The sequence below is a fragment of the Triturus cristatus genome, chromosome 8 (genome assembly GCF_964204655.1).
Source record: "Triturus cristatus chromosome 8, aTriCri1.1, whole genome shotgun sequence".
Classification (NCBI taxonomy): domain Eukaryota; kingdom Metazoa; phylum Chordata; class Amphibia; order Caudata; family Salamandridae; genus Triturus; species Triturus cristatus.
Window position 1 is genome coordinate 1,469,824,941 of NC_140591.1, and position 18,059 is coordinate 1,469,842,999.

The 18,059-nt window shown below is 44.6% G+C and overlaps 1 protein-coding gene across 2 annotated transcripts in view; it reads right to left on the reverse strand.

Moving 5' to 3' along the window:
- Positions 1-18,059, reverse strand: part of GDPD5 (glycerophosphodiester phosphodiesterase domain containing 5) — a 795,759-nt gene that overhangs the window by 730,133 nt on the left and 47,567 nt on the right. The window contains exon 1 of one of the 2 annotated variants that reach the window (XM_085623290.1): positions 15,620-15,755. The exons of the other annotated variant lie outside the window; for it this stretch is intronic. The gene's annotated coding sequence lies outside the window, so the exon portion shown is untranslated. Of the gene's footprint in view, positions 1-15,619; positions 15,756-18,059 lie in introns of those variants that run through there. 2 annotated transcript variants of the gene reach the window in all.

The window sequence follows — 18,059 nt, forward strand, 5'->3', positions numbered from 1 at the left end:
CTGGGGTACAGTAGAATAGGGTAGATTGGGGTAGATTGACATGTAGTGGGGTTGACTGGGGAAGAGTGGGTGCAGTGAATTGGGGTAGATTGGAGTGGGAAGGATTGGGGTAGGTTGGAGTGCAGGAGTTGGGTAGAATAGCATGGTAGATTAGGGTGGATTGGGTAGATTGGGGAAGAGTGGTGTGCAGTGGACTGGGGTAGATTGGAGTGGGGTAGACTAGAGTGGAGTGGAGTAGACTGGAGTGGAGTTGGGTAGATTGGAGTGAAATATGAGTGGGATTTATTGCTGTAGATTGGATTGGGATGGATTAGAATGGAGTTGGATAGTGGTGTCGGGTAGGTTGGGTTGGGGTAGACTGGAGTGGAGCGAAGTAGACTGGAGTGGAGTAGACTGGGGTAGATTGGAGTGGGTGGACTGGATGGGGTAAATTAGAGTGTGGCAGTTTGGAGTGGAATGGGGTAGACTGGAGTGGAGTAGTTTTGGGTGAAGTGGGTTAGATTGGACTGGAGTGGGGTAGATTTGAGTGCCATGTGGTAGTGTGGAGTGGGGTAGATTGAAGTGGAATCAAAATTGAAGTGAGACAGATTGGGGAAGAGTGGAGTGTATTGGGGTAGATTAGGGTGGAGTGGGGTAGATTGGGTGGATTAGAGTAGGGTAGAATGGAGTGGGGTTGATTGGAGTGGGATGATTGGAGTAGATTGCAGCGGATTGAAGTGGGGTGAAGTGGGGTGGAGGAGATTGGGGCGGATTGGTGTGGGGTGGACTGGGTTAGATTGGAGAGGAGTGGGGCAGATTGGAGTGAAGTGGAGTGGGTTTGATTTGGGTAAAGTAGAGTGTGGTAGAGTGGAGTGGGATAGACTAGGGGAGAAGGTAGATTGGAATGGTGTGGGGTAGAGTGGGGTAGATCAGAGTGGGGTAGATAAGCATGTGGTAGAGTGGAGTGAGATATATTGGGGTAGACTGGAGGAGAGTGAGGTAGATTGGGGAAGAGAACAGTGGACTGGGGAAGAGTGCAGTCGATTGGGGTAGATTGGAGTGGGGTAGATTGGAGTGGAGTGGGGTAAATTCGAGTGGAGAGTAGTCTGGGGTGGAATAGATTGGAGTAGAGAGCAGTAGAGCGAGTGTGGTAGATTAGGGTGGAGTGGGGTAGATTAGGGTGGAGTGGGTATACTGAAGTGGGATAGATTGGGTTGATTATAGTGGGGTAGATTGTGGTGAAATGGGGTGGAGTGGTGTAGATTGGAGTTAGACAGGAGTGGGATAGGTTGGAGAGAGGTAGATTGGAGTGGGCTAGATTAGAGCGGGTGGATTGGAGTGGAGTAGATTGGAGTGGAGTAGATTGGAGTGGGGTGCATTGGGGTAGAGTAGGGTAGACTAAGATAGATAGGAGCAAAGTGGGGTAGATTTGAGTGGAGCGCAGTAAATTGACGTGGAGTAGGGTGGATTGGAGTGGGTAGGTTTGATTTGGTTGGATTGTGTGTAGTGGTGTAGTGTGGAGTATGCATGGTGTGGTAGCGCACTGCCATTACAGAAACACATTTCAGTTGAAATGACCATTACTTTTGCACTGAAATACGGTTTTACTGTACATAAACGATAATGTGTGCAATTGTCATCACCTAGCGTATTGCTATATTTTGACCCTATGCAAATATTTGTTTCCACCGTACTTCAGAAATACAAAGAAATGTGTTGCATTTGTACGAATTCTGATATATTCTGAAACATCAGCCCAGTTTATACTATTTTGTTGTGTGCTAGGAAAAAAAGAACATCTCTTCTCGTCTTACATGGGTACTCCGCAGGATCATCACATAAATTCTCTCATTTTGAAGTCGGAGAAATAAAAATAAACAGCAAGTTCCCCGGAAGAGAGAGCCTGACATTTGACCTCTGTCTCTGAATGCTGTGCTGGAAGTCCCGGGGTTTCATTTCAATAATCATTAATATCAGATAGGTTACTTAAATTGGGCCACCAGAATCAAAACTGCAACTCCCAGGATGCATTAGGCTTTAAAGTGCCATATTAGGTATGTTACTATGGTGGTTTGTCAACATGGAAGCAAGTGGCAAGTATAGACATAACTTGCATAGATTATATTGTCGTATTGCTCTTGCTTTAAATATAATATCTCTAGAACTATGGAAGTGATTGAGTTAACCCCTTCCCCGCTCATGACGGAACCGTTCCGTCATGAGCCACGGTTGCCGTGTGCTCATGACGGAACGGTTCCGTCATGACACTCCCGTTGGCGGCCGCTCCGCCTACGCGGCGCTGTTTCCCCGCCTGTGCGAGGGGACAACGCAAATGGGCGGAGTCATGACGGAACCGTTCCGTCATGAGCACAGCTCAACTGTGGCTCATGACGGAACGGCTCCGTCATGAGCACAGGCCCACCGCGCTGCCCCCCTGCCCCCCCCAGCGCTGCAGCGGAATGTCCGCAGCAGCGAAGGGGTTAATAAGAGCTCCCCCAGATGAATCTGTATGTTATAAAGTTGTAAAAAAATGCAATAGTTTCTTCCGTCGTTTTAGAGATATTGTTACTTTGAATAACAATTTCCTCTGTATTTATTACATTTTTACATTGTGGCACTATGTATTCGATTAACTAGTATATATTGAATTATCATATTGTGGATCTCAGTAGAGGTCTCTCTCTATCAATAAATACTCGAACTTGTATGGTGTGATCGGCTGACAAATTAACAGTCAAAAATGCACGGATACATGCATACATATCACTTCAGGATGTAATAATCACTCGAATAACTTTCAATAAATGCATCAGATTAGACTCTGATTTCCAAGAATCCTCCCATGTTCTTACCCACATGCTCTCACTTCCGGCGTTCTTCCCGCCTAGGAGCCGAGAGAATGCACACTTTCCCCATCGCCTCGACGCGCCGGCCACTCATCCGCGCGCGCTAATGGTTTACCTTATTAGCACATTGTTAAACACAAAAACCTGACAATTCCTGGAAAGCGCTCCTCGAGGCCGCTCGTCACGACACACACAGGCAGCCTGTATAATGTCTGCGCTAATAGCCCCGTCTCAAAACCAAGCCACCTTATTTTCTTAGTCATTCAATTTTCGTAGGATGAAAATGTGCACGAAGACAGCATAGCCCCAGTGAATAGTGTTGTTTTAATGCCAGCGAACCAGCCGCCATTTTGATGACTGAAAAATAATTACGTTTCTGGTCTTCTTTTTTTTTTTTTTTTTTAAAGTCACACTTAAAATAAATGTGTTACAGAGATTTGATATTTCTTCTTAAAGGCATGCATTCTGGCAACAAATGTAAGGAATTTTTGCGTCCAGGTCATTTTATGCTTAGGTAGGAATCTTTATTTAGCTGCAAGTTCTTCACCAGGTGGCTTCTTGGCGCTGGACACAGCATGTGATGGATCACTGGATTGGTGTATATTGAAAATGATGAGACAGAGCTGACGCCCGTGTGATCTTAGGCGGTTGTGAGGAAAAATGTGATTTGGGATAGATAGATAGATAGATAGATAGATAGATAGATAGAGATAGATAGATAGATAGATAGATAGATAGATATAGTCCTTTCTTGTAAAACCTTCACCTTCCCTCGTGCTGCACAGCCGAGTTCTGCATCTTCCAATCAGGGCGGAAGTCTGTGTGATGGGCACATGCACGACTAGTAACCAAGTGTGGTAATGACAAGAAGAAGTCAAATAGGAAATAGTCATACTGTCTTCTTATAATGAGATTAGACTGCAAACTGCTTCCCATTTTCCCATGCTGAGTAATGGAACAGAAGTCCCAAAAGAAGGCGGGGCCTAATGGACATACCATTGTGCAGCCACAAACCCAGCAATTCGCAAAATCAAAGTGCTTGCGACAGCAAAATGGCTTTTTGCTAAGCCCATTTTGTGATTCGGTAAAGCCTTTCTGGATCGCAAAATGGGTTTACCGACTCGTTCAGAATCGCACGCAAGACTAAACATGAAGGCACTCCCACCTCATTATTACCCATTAGGTAGGTCATTTGTGATTGGAGATTTTGCGATGCGACCTGTTAGTACGTAGTTCACATACAGCGATATTGGCGACCGGTCTCTCTCTAAATCTGGGCCACAGCGAAACATTAGGGATAAAACAGATGCATCATCACTGCATTTTTGGATGGATCGAGTTGACTCTGTCCACCTTGAGCTGCAAAAATAAAAAAAGTGGTCATCGTAACCATGACTACCAAGGCATAACTTCAAACGAACAGAGTCCGGCCACCGACCACTGTAGTCACACTTGACCCATATGTATAGAGGCCTTTCCATGTCAATGCCAGCTGTACACGTCAATGGCAATCCCACACAGTCAATGTAACCAAAACTGAACGGCCGGGCACTAACCAAGCAGGACTTCTTTTTTCTAGGTCTACTGATCCCGTGCTTGAGTGCCTAGAAGCAACGGAGGTCTGCAGTGGGTGTGATACAAGAAAAACAGACTAAACACCGTTATGAAACATATGGTTTGGATTACATACAACATGATATTGGAAGAGGGTGATAAAGAAAAGCTTAACCAAGAGGCGTGCACTGGACAGAGAAGAGGCGGGGCTTAGAGATGTGGGCTCTGGGTGAGTGGAACCGGTGAAGAGAGTGATGTGGGAGTGAAGTGGTTGAGAAGACGCGAGGTGGCAGAGCAACTACATAGGCAGTAGGAAGCACAGCAGGTCAAGTTAGCAGGCAACGTACTGCAGCAATGGCACTGGTGCCAAGAAAGGGCAGCAGCTGCCACGGCGATGTTCCACTCTTCATCAAAATCCACATCCTTCAACGATGCCCAGGCTGGGTCCTCCCCAGTGGAGCCACGGCATGGACACCGGTGAACACAGTCAGCAGAAGCCAGGGCCAGAGGTCCCCTCTAGTGTCGGGGAGAAAAGGACGGGGCTGATGGATTACTATGTCCCATCCCAGAACCACGCTTTCAGAATGCATGCCCATGCTGCCAGTCCAGACTGCATTATTCATGAATTACCAAGAGCTCTTGCACTGCCCATTACAGACCTGGTCCATTCACCATCCTTGGCCATTTTACAAGCCCTGTCGGTTCTGTACACAGAGTCTCTCCGTTGAGTCAGTCAATGGTTCCCTTGATGAGAGCCGGTCCATGGACTTTTCCCATTCACCTGGGATGACGCTGGCCGCCATGTTAAACATTCAGAGATAAACACCTACTGTACACTTCTAGTACATCACCGGTGCTGTCCTCGCAAGGTCGCTCCTCATGTAGGTTCCAGTTACCCTGCTTTTGCCTCCCCCTTCTCCCTCCCTCCCCCCCATGATATCTTATCAGCAGAAATCAATACATCTCGGAGCACTGAATCCATCTCTCAGTTCTAGAAAAAAAAGTTACAATTCCCCAAATCAATAGCACATCAGAAAGATGTTATCAGCTTACCCCACGGGGAATGCATGAAATCAAACTCCCTTTTCCTTTCTTCCAAACCAAATGCAAGAGCTGGAAACTCTGACAAGCTACAAAGTGAAGGTGGCTCTTAACCTGCATGTAGGTTGCTAAAGAAGTCTGCTGCATGCCTGCCTTGGAACCAAATATTGCAATAATCAAGAAGCTAAAAATAATGTTCTACAAAATAAAGTGCTGGATTTTCTGTTAGAAATAATGCATATTTTAGGAAATGCAAATATTATTTAAAATTACTCCTCGAGCAATCTGCTGGAATAAGTGCAGGAAGGGGCGGGATGTTCTTTCATCTACGCTAGCACCGTCTTTTATGTCCTGAGGGCAGGCGGAGATATCCTAATGTAGGTGTTTTTACTCCACTCCTTCCATGAATTCATAAACACCTATAGGGCTGTAGAGAAACCTGCCTTCAGTTTTCTGCCAAGAGGAACATGCAGTTCGGACACCCAATCAACAATGCTGGGCAAAAAATGTGTACAATACATCTGTGGTGTGCATACCTGCATAAAGTTACTTTTTATTATTATAATAACGTTTTTACTTTTGCTTCAAACACACAAGACGAGCGAGAATTTTTGGTGATGTTGTATATAATGTTTAACACCTTTAGCGGGGGATTGTAGTGGTGTGCTTCGGAAATAATTTCTAATTTTCACAAGGATGTATGAGAAAACTTGCATTTAATTTTTCAAAATGGAGATGGACTACAAGGGTTTTTACGGCTCCTAGCATGCTTCCGCCTGTACGCCCTTTGGTTTCTAATCCACTGTTCAAAACCAAATGTAAACTCCACTAAAATGGACTACCAAGTGAGTCAATCACTACCACGCGGGGTATCCAAGGTAGGCCCAGGAAGGTACGAATGTTTCCGATTTCTGGGATATCAACATAAAATATAATAGATCTGCTTACAATTGATCTAAACTGAAACATTGACACACTCGGTGTCTATCCTGAAACTCTTCCACGGATACAGCCCTCCTGGATCAATGCTGGACACCCCCGACCTAAAACCTACGATTTTTGTTTCTCCTACCATGAAAGAATGTTGAGGAAACTTTATCATGTTTAGGAAATTGAATTCAAAGATGCGAAGTATCATGTGTCTGACGCTTACTGGGAGACTCTGTGTTTCAAGATGTATTTATTTTTAGGTCTGCCCATAGAGAGCTCTCTCTCTCTAGCATTATATTTTCAAAAAAAATCATAGTAAAAATGCTTATGCATATACATACATCGGGTCTTTCGATCAGCCCTCTTCTTTCATTGATCTGTTCAAGAGTCATTCACATTTTGGGTCCATCCACCTCAGCATACAGCCTGAGGCAGCGTGTAAGCCCAGTTCATCCTTTGGCTGTCTTGTACTGTGAATAAAGGTGTATATCCTGGCCACATGTGCACTGCTGCCTGTAAAGGAGCACACATCAGTGCCTGGATCGGTATGCCTGAGCTACTGGGCCATAACTTTATTTTTCTACTTACATTTTTTTCGGGGTTTTTTGCCTACTGCATATATTTGCGAAAATATATATTAAGACCGACCCTGTTGGCTTTGTCAATGCTTGTTTAAGGAGGTAGACCGTCAAATTAATTCAGTACCAAGGAAATGCAATGATGGAGATTTTATGAATTGTGGCATTGATGGTGTGAGATCACTAATGTACAACATTGTGAATATTTATAATGTAATAGCAGTTTCAAGGTGCGGTGCAACAAGTTGCACGCAAATATTAAACGTTGTGTGGGGTGTAAAACCCAAAGTGTATTAAGATGGAGCTTCCGCTGTATAAATGCTTGTCTGAAAGTGACAAAAGTACATTTTTACATGTAAGGTAGGCAGGAAGGTTACATGTAAGTTTACCAGAGGACTCCATGTCGCCAAAAATGCAGAGCTCCACAGCTAGGCTTTTCTTTTACAAATCATTTTACTAAGGTATATTAGTTCAACTGGATCACCTAGAGTAGACTAGGACTTCAACTCCCAGAATGCAAGAGGTGTTAAACAAAAACTGAGGGCAGGAACATGTTGGTGAGAAGGACCCATCTGGTATCCTTTGTTTCAAGGGTCTGGTTTTGCAGGCCTCATAGGGATGTTGAATTCAGGATTGCTAGAAATGTCCCTCACTATACTGCAAGCTAGGCTACTGTAGAAGTTTCAATTCTGTTTTATAGATCTAAGTGATAAATCTAATGAATGAAAGACTGCATCGCACCCTCTCGCCCCCGAAAACAACAGCACGTGAATCTTTAAGTTCTGCCTTACAAAAATTACTTTGCCGTCCAGTTGATGACAAAAAGTGCCAAGACATGTTAGCATCTTCCATCTTCTAGAAGCTCTTGATGCAGGTACTCTTTTGCATACTGTGATTTGTGCCTCCTGTATCACCATCAATAGATGGTTCTCTTCCAAGCTGGCAGCAGCCAATGAATACACGCCAACTGGAGAGGACATGGAAGTCCAGCTGTGCGCCTTCGACTCTGCTCCTACAAATACAGGACAGTCGATTCTAAGGGAGCAGATTATTTAGAACAGGTCTGTGCTGCCCCTAATGTATCTAAAGACGCTTTGAGGTAATCTATTTACTTGGGTTGCCAGCAGCTTATAATGTCTCCACTGCAGCATCACTCAAGCTCAAAACCAATGGAAGAAGGTGGGAAAGTTGTATCCATAGATACTTAAGAAGAATTCTTAAAGGCAGTCATGCACGTCTTGCAGATCTAAGACTTTACTGTGACACTGCCCCTATTTAAGAATTGAACCTTCTTCTAACTAAAGATCTTGGTCAGAATTCAGTAAGTTAACAAAGAGATGCGTGATTCGCGGGCAGACACCTCTCGAACTAAATTTGAAATGGTATCCTCTTTCCATAAGAAAATGTAATTGATTTAAATGAACTTTCCAACTTCAAGACATTCTCATAGCACTAACTCTTTGCAAAATTGCTCAAACAGACAGTGAGAATCCATCCAAGACACACTCTGAAAATGTATTTTCTCAAAGAAGGATTTGACTAATAAAGAACAAAGAAACCATAGTTGTTAATTATTTGTGACTTAAGGCAAGAAGTGAATAGTGGTGAATTTATTGCTGGTGTTCCATTAGCTCTTTCAATGGCCTTCGACACCCCATAACTACTCTCTACTTATCCAATATGTGGGTAAATGATGACATGTAGGACATTGCTTTGAATTGGACATAATATTTCCTAATAGACCCCAGGATGTGGTTTGCTGTTCAGCATAGAGCTGGGTGTAATAGCCCTATTCACAAACTAGGAATGTGTGATAAGCACACCGACTGGTTTGCAAACGTGACTGTTAAATGCGATGCAGCCTATGAAATAATAGGTCACTGTCCATTCACCGGGTTGGGCTGTAAAACGACCTAACAACCATGAATTTGGGAGGTTACATTTTACAACCCTCCGGGAGTTTCTGCAATTTCAGGGATGGTGGTCTCCAGACCACCATCCCGTTGTGTTTACTTTTCTAACCTACAAACGCTTTTTTAAAGTAGCTTATGTCCATTAAAGAAATAGATACTGCTTATTAATAAAAAACTTTTCAATGTCTGAACACATCGGAGGGAGCATGCTGTGGTCCGCTGCAATGGTTCCACTTCACGCTCCCCCAATGCACGCCAACACAATTCCCAACTGGGTCACTAATTCAAAGACTTGGTGACTGAAAACGTTAGCACACAAGGCCCACGGTCCTTTCCAACCTTCTTATCAATGATTCCTCCAACCAACGGCAGCTCTTTTGCATGGATATAAGGCGAGGGTTTATACGTACACTGATGATGCACATATCGTCCTGAGCCTAATAGTTGACCCTGTGCATTGTGGTCCTAGAGCCACTGAACCTATGGTCTCAAACATTTTAGCACAGAATCCCACCAGATCTGAAATTCTTCTCTTCCACCAAATATCACTCTTTGAGATGTCAGCTTTGGCTAGCCAGTATTTTTGCTCAATATTTACACCAATCATCATCTTCATCAATCTGTCCATGATGGTAGACGAAGGTTCCACTGCAGGAACAGAGATTAATGCGGTCTTCAACACTTGCTTCCATCAGCTGTGCCATCTGAGATATTTAATATACTATCACACGAGGTCAACACTGTTAACGGTCTTATTATCTTCCTTTCTCCACTAAGAGAACTGTATTAGGCCCTGTCTTTGCTTCAAGTCAGATCAAGATCCCTGGCCCTCGGCTTGCTCCCAGGTGTCCTGCAGGATTCTCTGCACTTGCACTTGTCAATCGTGGCCCTGTCCATATGTCAAATTCACTCATCGACCACAAAGGGACGTCTTTCGTTCAGCCAGTGACTTTAAACTTGCAATCCCATATTTCAGATGGCTGTCATTGTGTAGTTGTTGTGAGTCCATGCAGTAATGTTTCACAACTTGGTGCTGGAATGCTTCGCTGTCAATGCTAGGCGATGACTTGTGATGACACACTGCATGTGGCATCTGGGCTTCACTCTCCACTGCCTTTAGAAGATATTTGTCTAAGCCAGTGTGTAGTGTTCTTAATTAATGGTGCTGAGCATCCATGCCAAGATGATGATGTCAGCTGCTGTGGGTGTTCTGTTAAAGAATCTTTGGTGTTAAGAATGTTATGGGTTGAAGGGATTGTCAGTTGTACTGGCTTTGCTGGAGGATGAGGTCTCAAGATTACTCTCTTCATTAAAGAGTTCTCAACCCACCTAAATGCTTCCTGCCTATTCAATTCATCATCTACACCTCATTTTGGAATCCAAGTTTAGTCAACCAATCAGGGTTAACAAGCTTCTGGGCAATGCAGTGAGGACACAGGATCACAGAGTCTGGAACCTCAATAGGATTGTGAAGTGTCCCGCTATATGTGGTCAGAGTGCTGTCCCTGAGAATCCTAATAACCTTTCACATTCCCTAGGTACGAGACCAATCAGAGTAAAGAGTGTTCCTCTTCGTTTGCAAGATTGATGTGTTGGTGCATATACTGATGTGTTGGTGCATATACTGGTTTTTATTTGTTTTAGTTTGATTGATGAAAAGGGGAAGGTAATGTAGTGTTCTTAATTAATGGTGCTGAGCATCCATGCCAAGATGATGATGTCAGCTGCTGTGGGTGTTCTGTTAAAGAATCTTTGGTGTTAAGAATGTTATGGGTTGAAGGGATTGTCAGTTGTACTGGCTTTGCTGGAGGATGAGGTCTCAAGATTACTCTCTTCATTAAAGAGTTCTCAACCCACCTAAATGCTTCCTGCCTATTCAATTCATCATCTACACCTCATAGTGCTCTGAAAATACACATGCAAATAACAAAACAAGTATTCTAACTCATGCTCATGGTGTACAGTATCAGTCCAGTTCTGACGTGGGACACAAACCGAGCAAGGGTTGAATTATTTTCGGACAAAAACTCCAGTCTTCCACCTATTCAGTCCAGGTTAATGTCTAATCATGTGACCGAAACTGCCTTGTAGTCCTTGCATTGATACCCTGGGAATGGTGGAAGTTCTAATCCAACAGACTGTTCCTAGATGACTAACATTCAAACCCGTCTAAGATGCTTTTAGATAAACTATCCATGGTGGCCTTTGTTGATCAGGCGGCCTTAAACAGGTTGTGCTTTTTCTTGAAGCATCAGTCCCAAGCATACATACTGGGACAGCACATCTATTAGGCAGTGGCTGTCACCGCTGTGGACTGCAAGGGGCACAAGTGGCATGTATTATTTTCAATACCTTTAATCTGCCCCACCTCTTGACATCTTCACTCACCAATCTGCCCGAGTGCGATCCTACTCCGATGACACTTGGATGTACCTCACATTTTCTAAGTGTAATAGTACTGGGGACACCCTGTACATTGTCAGAGGAGTGGATGGCAAAAAACAGCAATGGACAGTCTGAAAACAGAGCTCACAACCTCTGACTGCAATGAATAAACACATTTGTCCTCTCTCTCTATGACAAACAGGTTTAGACAGTTTGCTACCGCAAAGAAAGCCAAAGTTGACCGATCACTTAACACCGAGATAGGAGCATTGGTCCCAAGCTGTTTTCATTAGATCTGAAATTTAGGGTCATTGTCTGCCAATCATCCCAGGAACAAAGAGCTCTGCTCCTTGGTGCCACCACCAGTTTGTGGCCAGGCTATTCCACTCACTGAGTACAGGTCATCCATTATACCAGATCCGTGTACCACAGAGGTTGCAGAATGTTTCAGTGCGACTAAACAGGGGTCTCCACATCAATGCCGTCCAGTGCGGAAGAGGAATGCATTAAACATGAACAGCATTACTTACAGGTATCTTAACAAACAAACCCCGAGGCAGAAATAACATTAATCGCTATGCTTCCGTAGAGCCCTAGCAGTGATCCGGACCTCCACACAATTCCTCATTTCAACCGTTCTTCCAAAGATGGTAGAGTGTTCTCCTATCAAGGGAATCCTGGCTTTGGGACCTCACTCCCATTTAAATTATGCCACCCCCACTCATTTCAAGTTTTCAAAGGCACTGGGAAATGCTCTTCTCCTTCGCCAAATGGATGACTATTAACGCTAAATCCAAGAGACAGCAATCCTGTGGCAGTATGCATGTTATAAGCGTAGTCACTTAAGTTTAGATCACTCGATCAAGCCTAAGATTGAAGAACTGTAGTCTGCTTCCTCTGACTGAAATTCCTTCCTCCCAGAATTCAGAGAGAGCACCAGCTCTTCACACTTGGATTACAGTAATTCAGGTTCCTTAGGCCATCCCGATTACCCTGTGGAGAGAAATGTCTGAAGGCCAATGCTCTGCCTGTTTATTCGAAACACCTCAATCTTTAAGACTAAATTGTTAGGAGCCCTACCCACCTTTGGCTGGTACGCCCAGACGTGGGTCCTGGGCTCACTATGCCACTGGAGTCAAGCAGTCCTGGCTGAAGAGGGGTGAAACCCCAAAACCGGTTCTAGGATGCTTGTTTCCGGTCCAGGGAGGACCTGGCTTGGCAGTTTGGGCTGGACTGTTCCCATGAGGCACAGGGTCAAGACTGATTTGCATATGGCCAGGTCTAAACTGGGGTGGCATGGTGAGCAAAAGAATGATGGATTTAACCCAGATCTTTTGACTGGGGGTGAATGTTTTGATTTGTTCTGCATTCCGTCCATCAATTGTGTGTCTTTTGCTTTCTCGTCCTAAGTGCGCCAAGTATGCCTAGACGTGGGTCCTGGGCTCACTCTGCCACGGGAGTCAAGCTGTCCTGGCTGAAGGGGTGAAACCCCAAAACCGGTCCTAGGATGCTTGTTTCCGGTCCAGGGAGGACCTTGCTTGGCAGTTTGGGCTGGACTGTTCCCATGAGGCACAGGGTCAAGACTGATTTGCATATGGCCAGGTCTAAACTGGGGTGGCATGGTGAGCAAAAGAATGATGGATTTAACCCAGATCTCTTGACTGGGGGTGAATGTTTTGATTTGTTCTGCATTCCGTCCATCAATTGTGTGTCTTTTGCTTTCTCGCCCTAAGTGCGCCAGGTATGCCTAGACGTGGGTCCTGGGCTCACTCTGCCACGGGAGTCAAGCTGTCCTGGCTGAAGAGGGGTGAAACCCCAAAACCGGTCCTAGGATGCTTGTTTCCGGTCCAGGGAGGACCTTGCTTGGCAGTTTGGGCTGGACTGTTCCCATGAGGCACAGGGTCAAGACTGATTTGCATATGGCCAGGTCTAAACTGGGGTGGCATGGTGAGCAAAAGAATGATGGGTTTAACTCAGATATCTTGACTGGGGGTGAATGTTTTGATTTGTTCTGCATTCTGTCCATCAATTGTGTGTCTTTTGCTACCCACCTTCCGTCGGCGTCGGATCCATCACGTTTACGGTCTAGGTAAAGGAAGCGTTAATAGGAAACCTAATGAGACACTATGATACAGTTCTATGCAGCAATACAATTCAATGCACTGACACACTTTGTACAAGAGCTTTTCTACAGTGCTGAGACCTAGGGGGATCCACGCCAGCCTGGCCGTGTCTATACAGAATATGTGCTGCATTTGGGAAATTTTAGCTCTGGAAGATCACATTAGTCGCAAAGGGAGATAATGAGTTAGTCGTGATCAGAAGATAAGTGATGCATTGCAGAATGCCACAGTGGGTAGGTAAAACAGTAAACCTGAAGCGTTATTGAGTCTCTGTTGTTAAATTCACATCAAACAACCGAACCTTTTACAATATGTATACCCGTGAGCTGAGCTAATGGTGCCTTCTTAAATGTGCTGTCTTTGTGACACACGAGGCGTGAAAAGTATAAGGTGGCCAATTACTGGAGGTCATCTTCAGAGTCCTTTATCTAGCACAGTGCTTCACAAACCTTTTAGAACCACAACCCAATGTTTAGAACGACAAACTTTTGCGACCTGCCTATCTCTAATGGACATGAAGTGGAAGCTTTTTAAATAGAACTAAAGCCTCGTGTGGTAGCGCACTGTCTTTTACAGACAGCAGATTTTCCATTTAAATGGCCACTAAATGTGCACAGGCACCCAGTTTTACTGGCAAAGCTATAATGTAAACAAATGGAGCTGTGGACATTTGGTTTCAGTGAATATTTGAGTGTCTTGATTGGTTATGATCCTATTAAAATTCTTGTTTCTGTCACACTTCAGAATTACAAAAGAATTTGCGTCATGTTTACTTTACTAACTGCTGAATTTGTACAGTTTATTTACCGGTATTTACATTTTATTGTACATTACAAAAAATGACATTCAACAAACTTTCCTTTCACAATTCCTGTTGCCCAGCATGATTGTCACATAATTCACTTTGTTTTTCTTTCTCCGACTACAAAGTGAGAGGAGTTTGTAAACACCAATCTCCAGGTTAAAAAAATAAACCAGTTGTTCAGAAGACATTGCTTGACGTTTGACCTTTCTCTTTAATGCGCATCAAACCGGACAAGATAAATACAGAATTTAAAGGCATTCTTATTTATAACTTGGACTTTCCAAACCCACTGTTTGAGAAACGCTGATCCAGCATACGCGATTGTGTACTTACCACCATCTGCAGAGTCCTAAATCTAACATACATGACACTGTGCTGAAGACCATCTCCAAGTCCTGAATCCATCATGCGTGACCAGGTAATGAAGGCCATCTCAGGGTCCTGAATTTGGCATAGAAGATCATGTACTCAACGCCAACCTCAGAACCCAAACCAGATATGATGGCCATCTAAGGAGTCCTCAACCCATCACGCTTATCCACGTAATGAAGGCATACCAGAGTTCTGAAGCTAGCATAAATGACCAGATTCTAAACACCATCTAGAGAATCCTGAATCTAGAATACATGACTAGCTGCTGGAAGCCATCTCCAAAGTCCAGAATCTAGACTATGTGGCCACGTAGTTAAGGCGACAACCAGAGGCCTGATTGTAGCATACATGGCAAGGTGATGGGGGCTATGTACCCAGTTTGTGGATTCACACACACACACACACTAACGAGGTATCCACAGCTCTGATACACCTTAAAAAGCCTTCTACTGGCAACAAAGATTCTATGTGTAGACAAAGGTAACCAATGTCACCAAGGGTCAAGGTATATAAAAACACGCTTCTGAAAGTCACATTGTTCATGTGAAGTGTCTGGGTCACTAGGTCGCATAATCCTGCACACAGCTGTGTACATCTCCTACTGTTCTAAGAAACAAACATCTATTGACATTTAACTTCTACATGCTGCCTCAATTCCTTAGAAGCCTTTTTGTGAGTAGGGCGAGTGATATGTAAATGGTATGAAAATATTAAAAGCCAAGAAAAATTAGCTAAAAAACAAAAACAACACTGGTGTTGATGGCGACACCCCTGAATACTAGAAGACAGAGGAAACAAGAACAGCTCTGGAGCCAAGCACCGAAGGAGAGGAACAAACAGTGAGCGTTCCCAGTGAGGCAGCTATGTTTGTTGCAGCAACCCTACAGCCGGCACCTGACGGACACATTACCAGGTCCACATGGCGGCCATTTTGGGTAGGCCTTTCAAAGTTCCACTATTATGCAAAGAAAGATTTTGAAAATTGGAAGTATATTTTTACTATCAGAGAACCAACGTACTAAATCTTTGAGTCCTTTACTCAAATGTATATTTTCTTATTATTGGCTACAGTGCAACTGGCAAACCATGGTACCTTTGGGATTGTGGAATGCAATGCTGCCCGATTCCGGTTTGTGCTCGACAACACTGTCGGGAGTGGCGCCCTCACACTCCAACGGCTTCAAAGTACTCCCTCGATTATCCCTTGTACTTGCAACTTCAGAATGTTCTGAAACGAAATACAATACAAGGAAACAAACGTGCTTATGTATGAAAACCGTTCTCATGTAAATAAAGCGCTTTGACGCCCAGAGGGTCGAAGCAGCACTATCTAAACCTGTAAACATATACATCAATGAATAAATAAATGCCTATTCCACGAAAACAGTCAGTAAAATCCAACGAGGCCTGCATATCTCCAGAAATCCCCAGCAGTCTCTTAGCTTAAGCCTCTCATGTTGCCATGGTCGTTATCCCAGATTTACACATGCCTACAGAGGAGGATCCTGTGCGAAAGGATGCCAGCCCTACTCCGGGATCCGGTGGGAGTACAGAACACGCAGGGCTACAGGTTGCGTGCCTGCAAACAGGCATTCACAGACCAAAATACACTGTATAGGAGTGCAGGCAGCCCCACTCCAAGACAGCAACAATAATACAGGCTATAACTAAATATAGAAACAGTGGGACAGGAGACATGAAAAGAGAACAGCCCAACTTTAGTGCAACGAGCATAGTGCCAAAACACACCTCTGTTGTTTCTAAGCACTTAGTTAGTATTGGCCAAGTTAATGGTACTCAGCAGTGGCGTAGCTAGGGGGGGGGGGGGGGGGAGTAGGGGGGTCCACCCCAGTCAGTATGAGTTTTTGGGGGCAGGGGTGGTGGAACGATCTCCCCCGCTAATACCTGCCGGCTCGGGCGGCAACAGTAAGGCCCCCCGCCCGCTCCTCAATGCGGTTGGGCCCGCCACGGTCCGCCAGAGGGCTAGCTACGCCACTGGTACTCAATCAAAAGCAGTGCTTTAAATGGGCCGGTACTCACCGGTACTGAGTACCGGCACTTCCGATTTTTTTTGCCCTCAGTACCGGCACTTCTCTGTAGCCAGGGAAGAGTACCGGTACCCTGATCCACAGCAGGGCAGACGCAGGTTAGGTTTCTCCTCCAGGGCAGATTCCGCTCTGCTTTAGAGGAGCATGTAATTATGTGTAATGGGTTGATCTGTTTTATTGCCATAAACACATTTCTTGTGTGTTTTGACGTGCTGCAACTGGTACAGAAGTCATTAGCTACGATCATATATTGCTCTTCGCCCCGCCCCTAGCCCCGCTCACTTGCCACGCCTCTATTCTAATGAGTACCTGCACTTATTTTTTCCCATTTAAAGCACTGATCGGAAGGATAGAGGGCTGAATGTGCCATGCCAGGATTTCTCTTTTTGATTTTATTTTATAAAGCACAAGCAATTACCCGGAGGCGTCTTGGCACTAAAGGAGAGAGGACAGAGGCCATTGCAGCTCAATGCACATGTCAACGAGGAGCATTTGCTTACTCAGCCACCCAGGACCGGTGAGAATCACTTCTAGACTGAAATAAGCGGTATATGTTGCGCGCACAGGGATACAAAAATGCACATAAGAAGACACATTCAAGGACAACTAGACAGCCTACTGCAAATTGCCACAGGAAAAGCAGAGGGCAAAACATTCCCGCGAAAAGAAGAACACGTGAAACCGGCTGCTTGTGGAACGGGTTCAACACGTTATTGCAAATTTCTTCCACAAGCCAGACCCGGACTCTTTTTGCAGTATTTTATGTTTTTTAAAAATTGGAGCGTCTTCATTCTCCCCGCCACCACGAACCTGTGAAGATTTACAGAATCGAAAAACAAAAGAGTTGGTCAATTTTTTCACTTCTGGGAAAAAATTTCCACCCAGGCATGCAGAGGAATTAGCGCTCCCATAGTATAAGTATGCAGCTTTCAGACTTCTTTAGCATGTATCATGCCTAGGCACTCTGTGGGCGGTTTAGATATATGTTACATAAAGGGCAACAGAGATTTTTAAAGGACAATATAATTCAGAAGGTGGATTTCACAAAGGGGAGGCAGAAGAATTAACTATCCCGAGGCCCGGACGCTTCCTACAGAGGAAGGACACTGTCAAGGTAAAAGAAATAACTGGAGGTCTTCTCAAGGACATGGTACATGCGTTAGGAAAAGGGGCTATTTTACTGTGAAAATAGGGAAACATGGATACCAAAACAGCAAAGGTGGCTGCAATTAGGTAAAAGGCAGCTGCATCAAGCATAGGCAAAGCCAGGAGGACTGGCATTGGGTGCCGGCTTCTATGCTTTGTTGATGCTGGTTTTAATACAGCTTTTGCGAATCTTTTTATCTCGGGGGTAGAGCGGCATAGAATATCGCAGAGTGAAGTGGCACAGACTGGCATGGAGTGGTGTTGAGTAGAGTGGCATAGAGTACAGTGGAGTGGCATAGAGTGGAGTGGAGTGGCATGGAGTGGCATAGACTGGAGTGG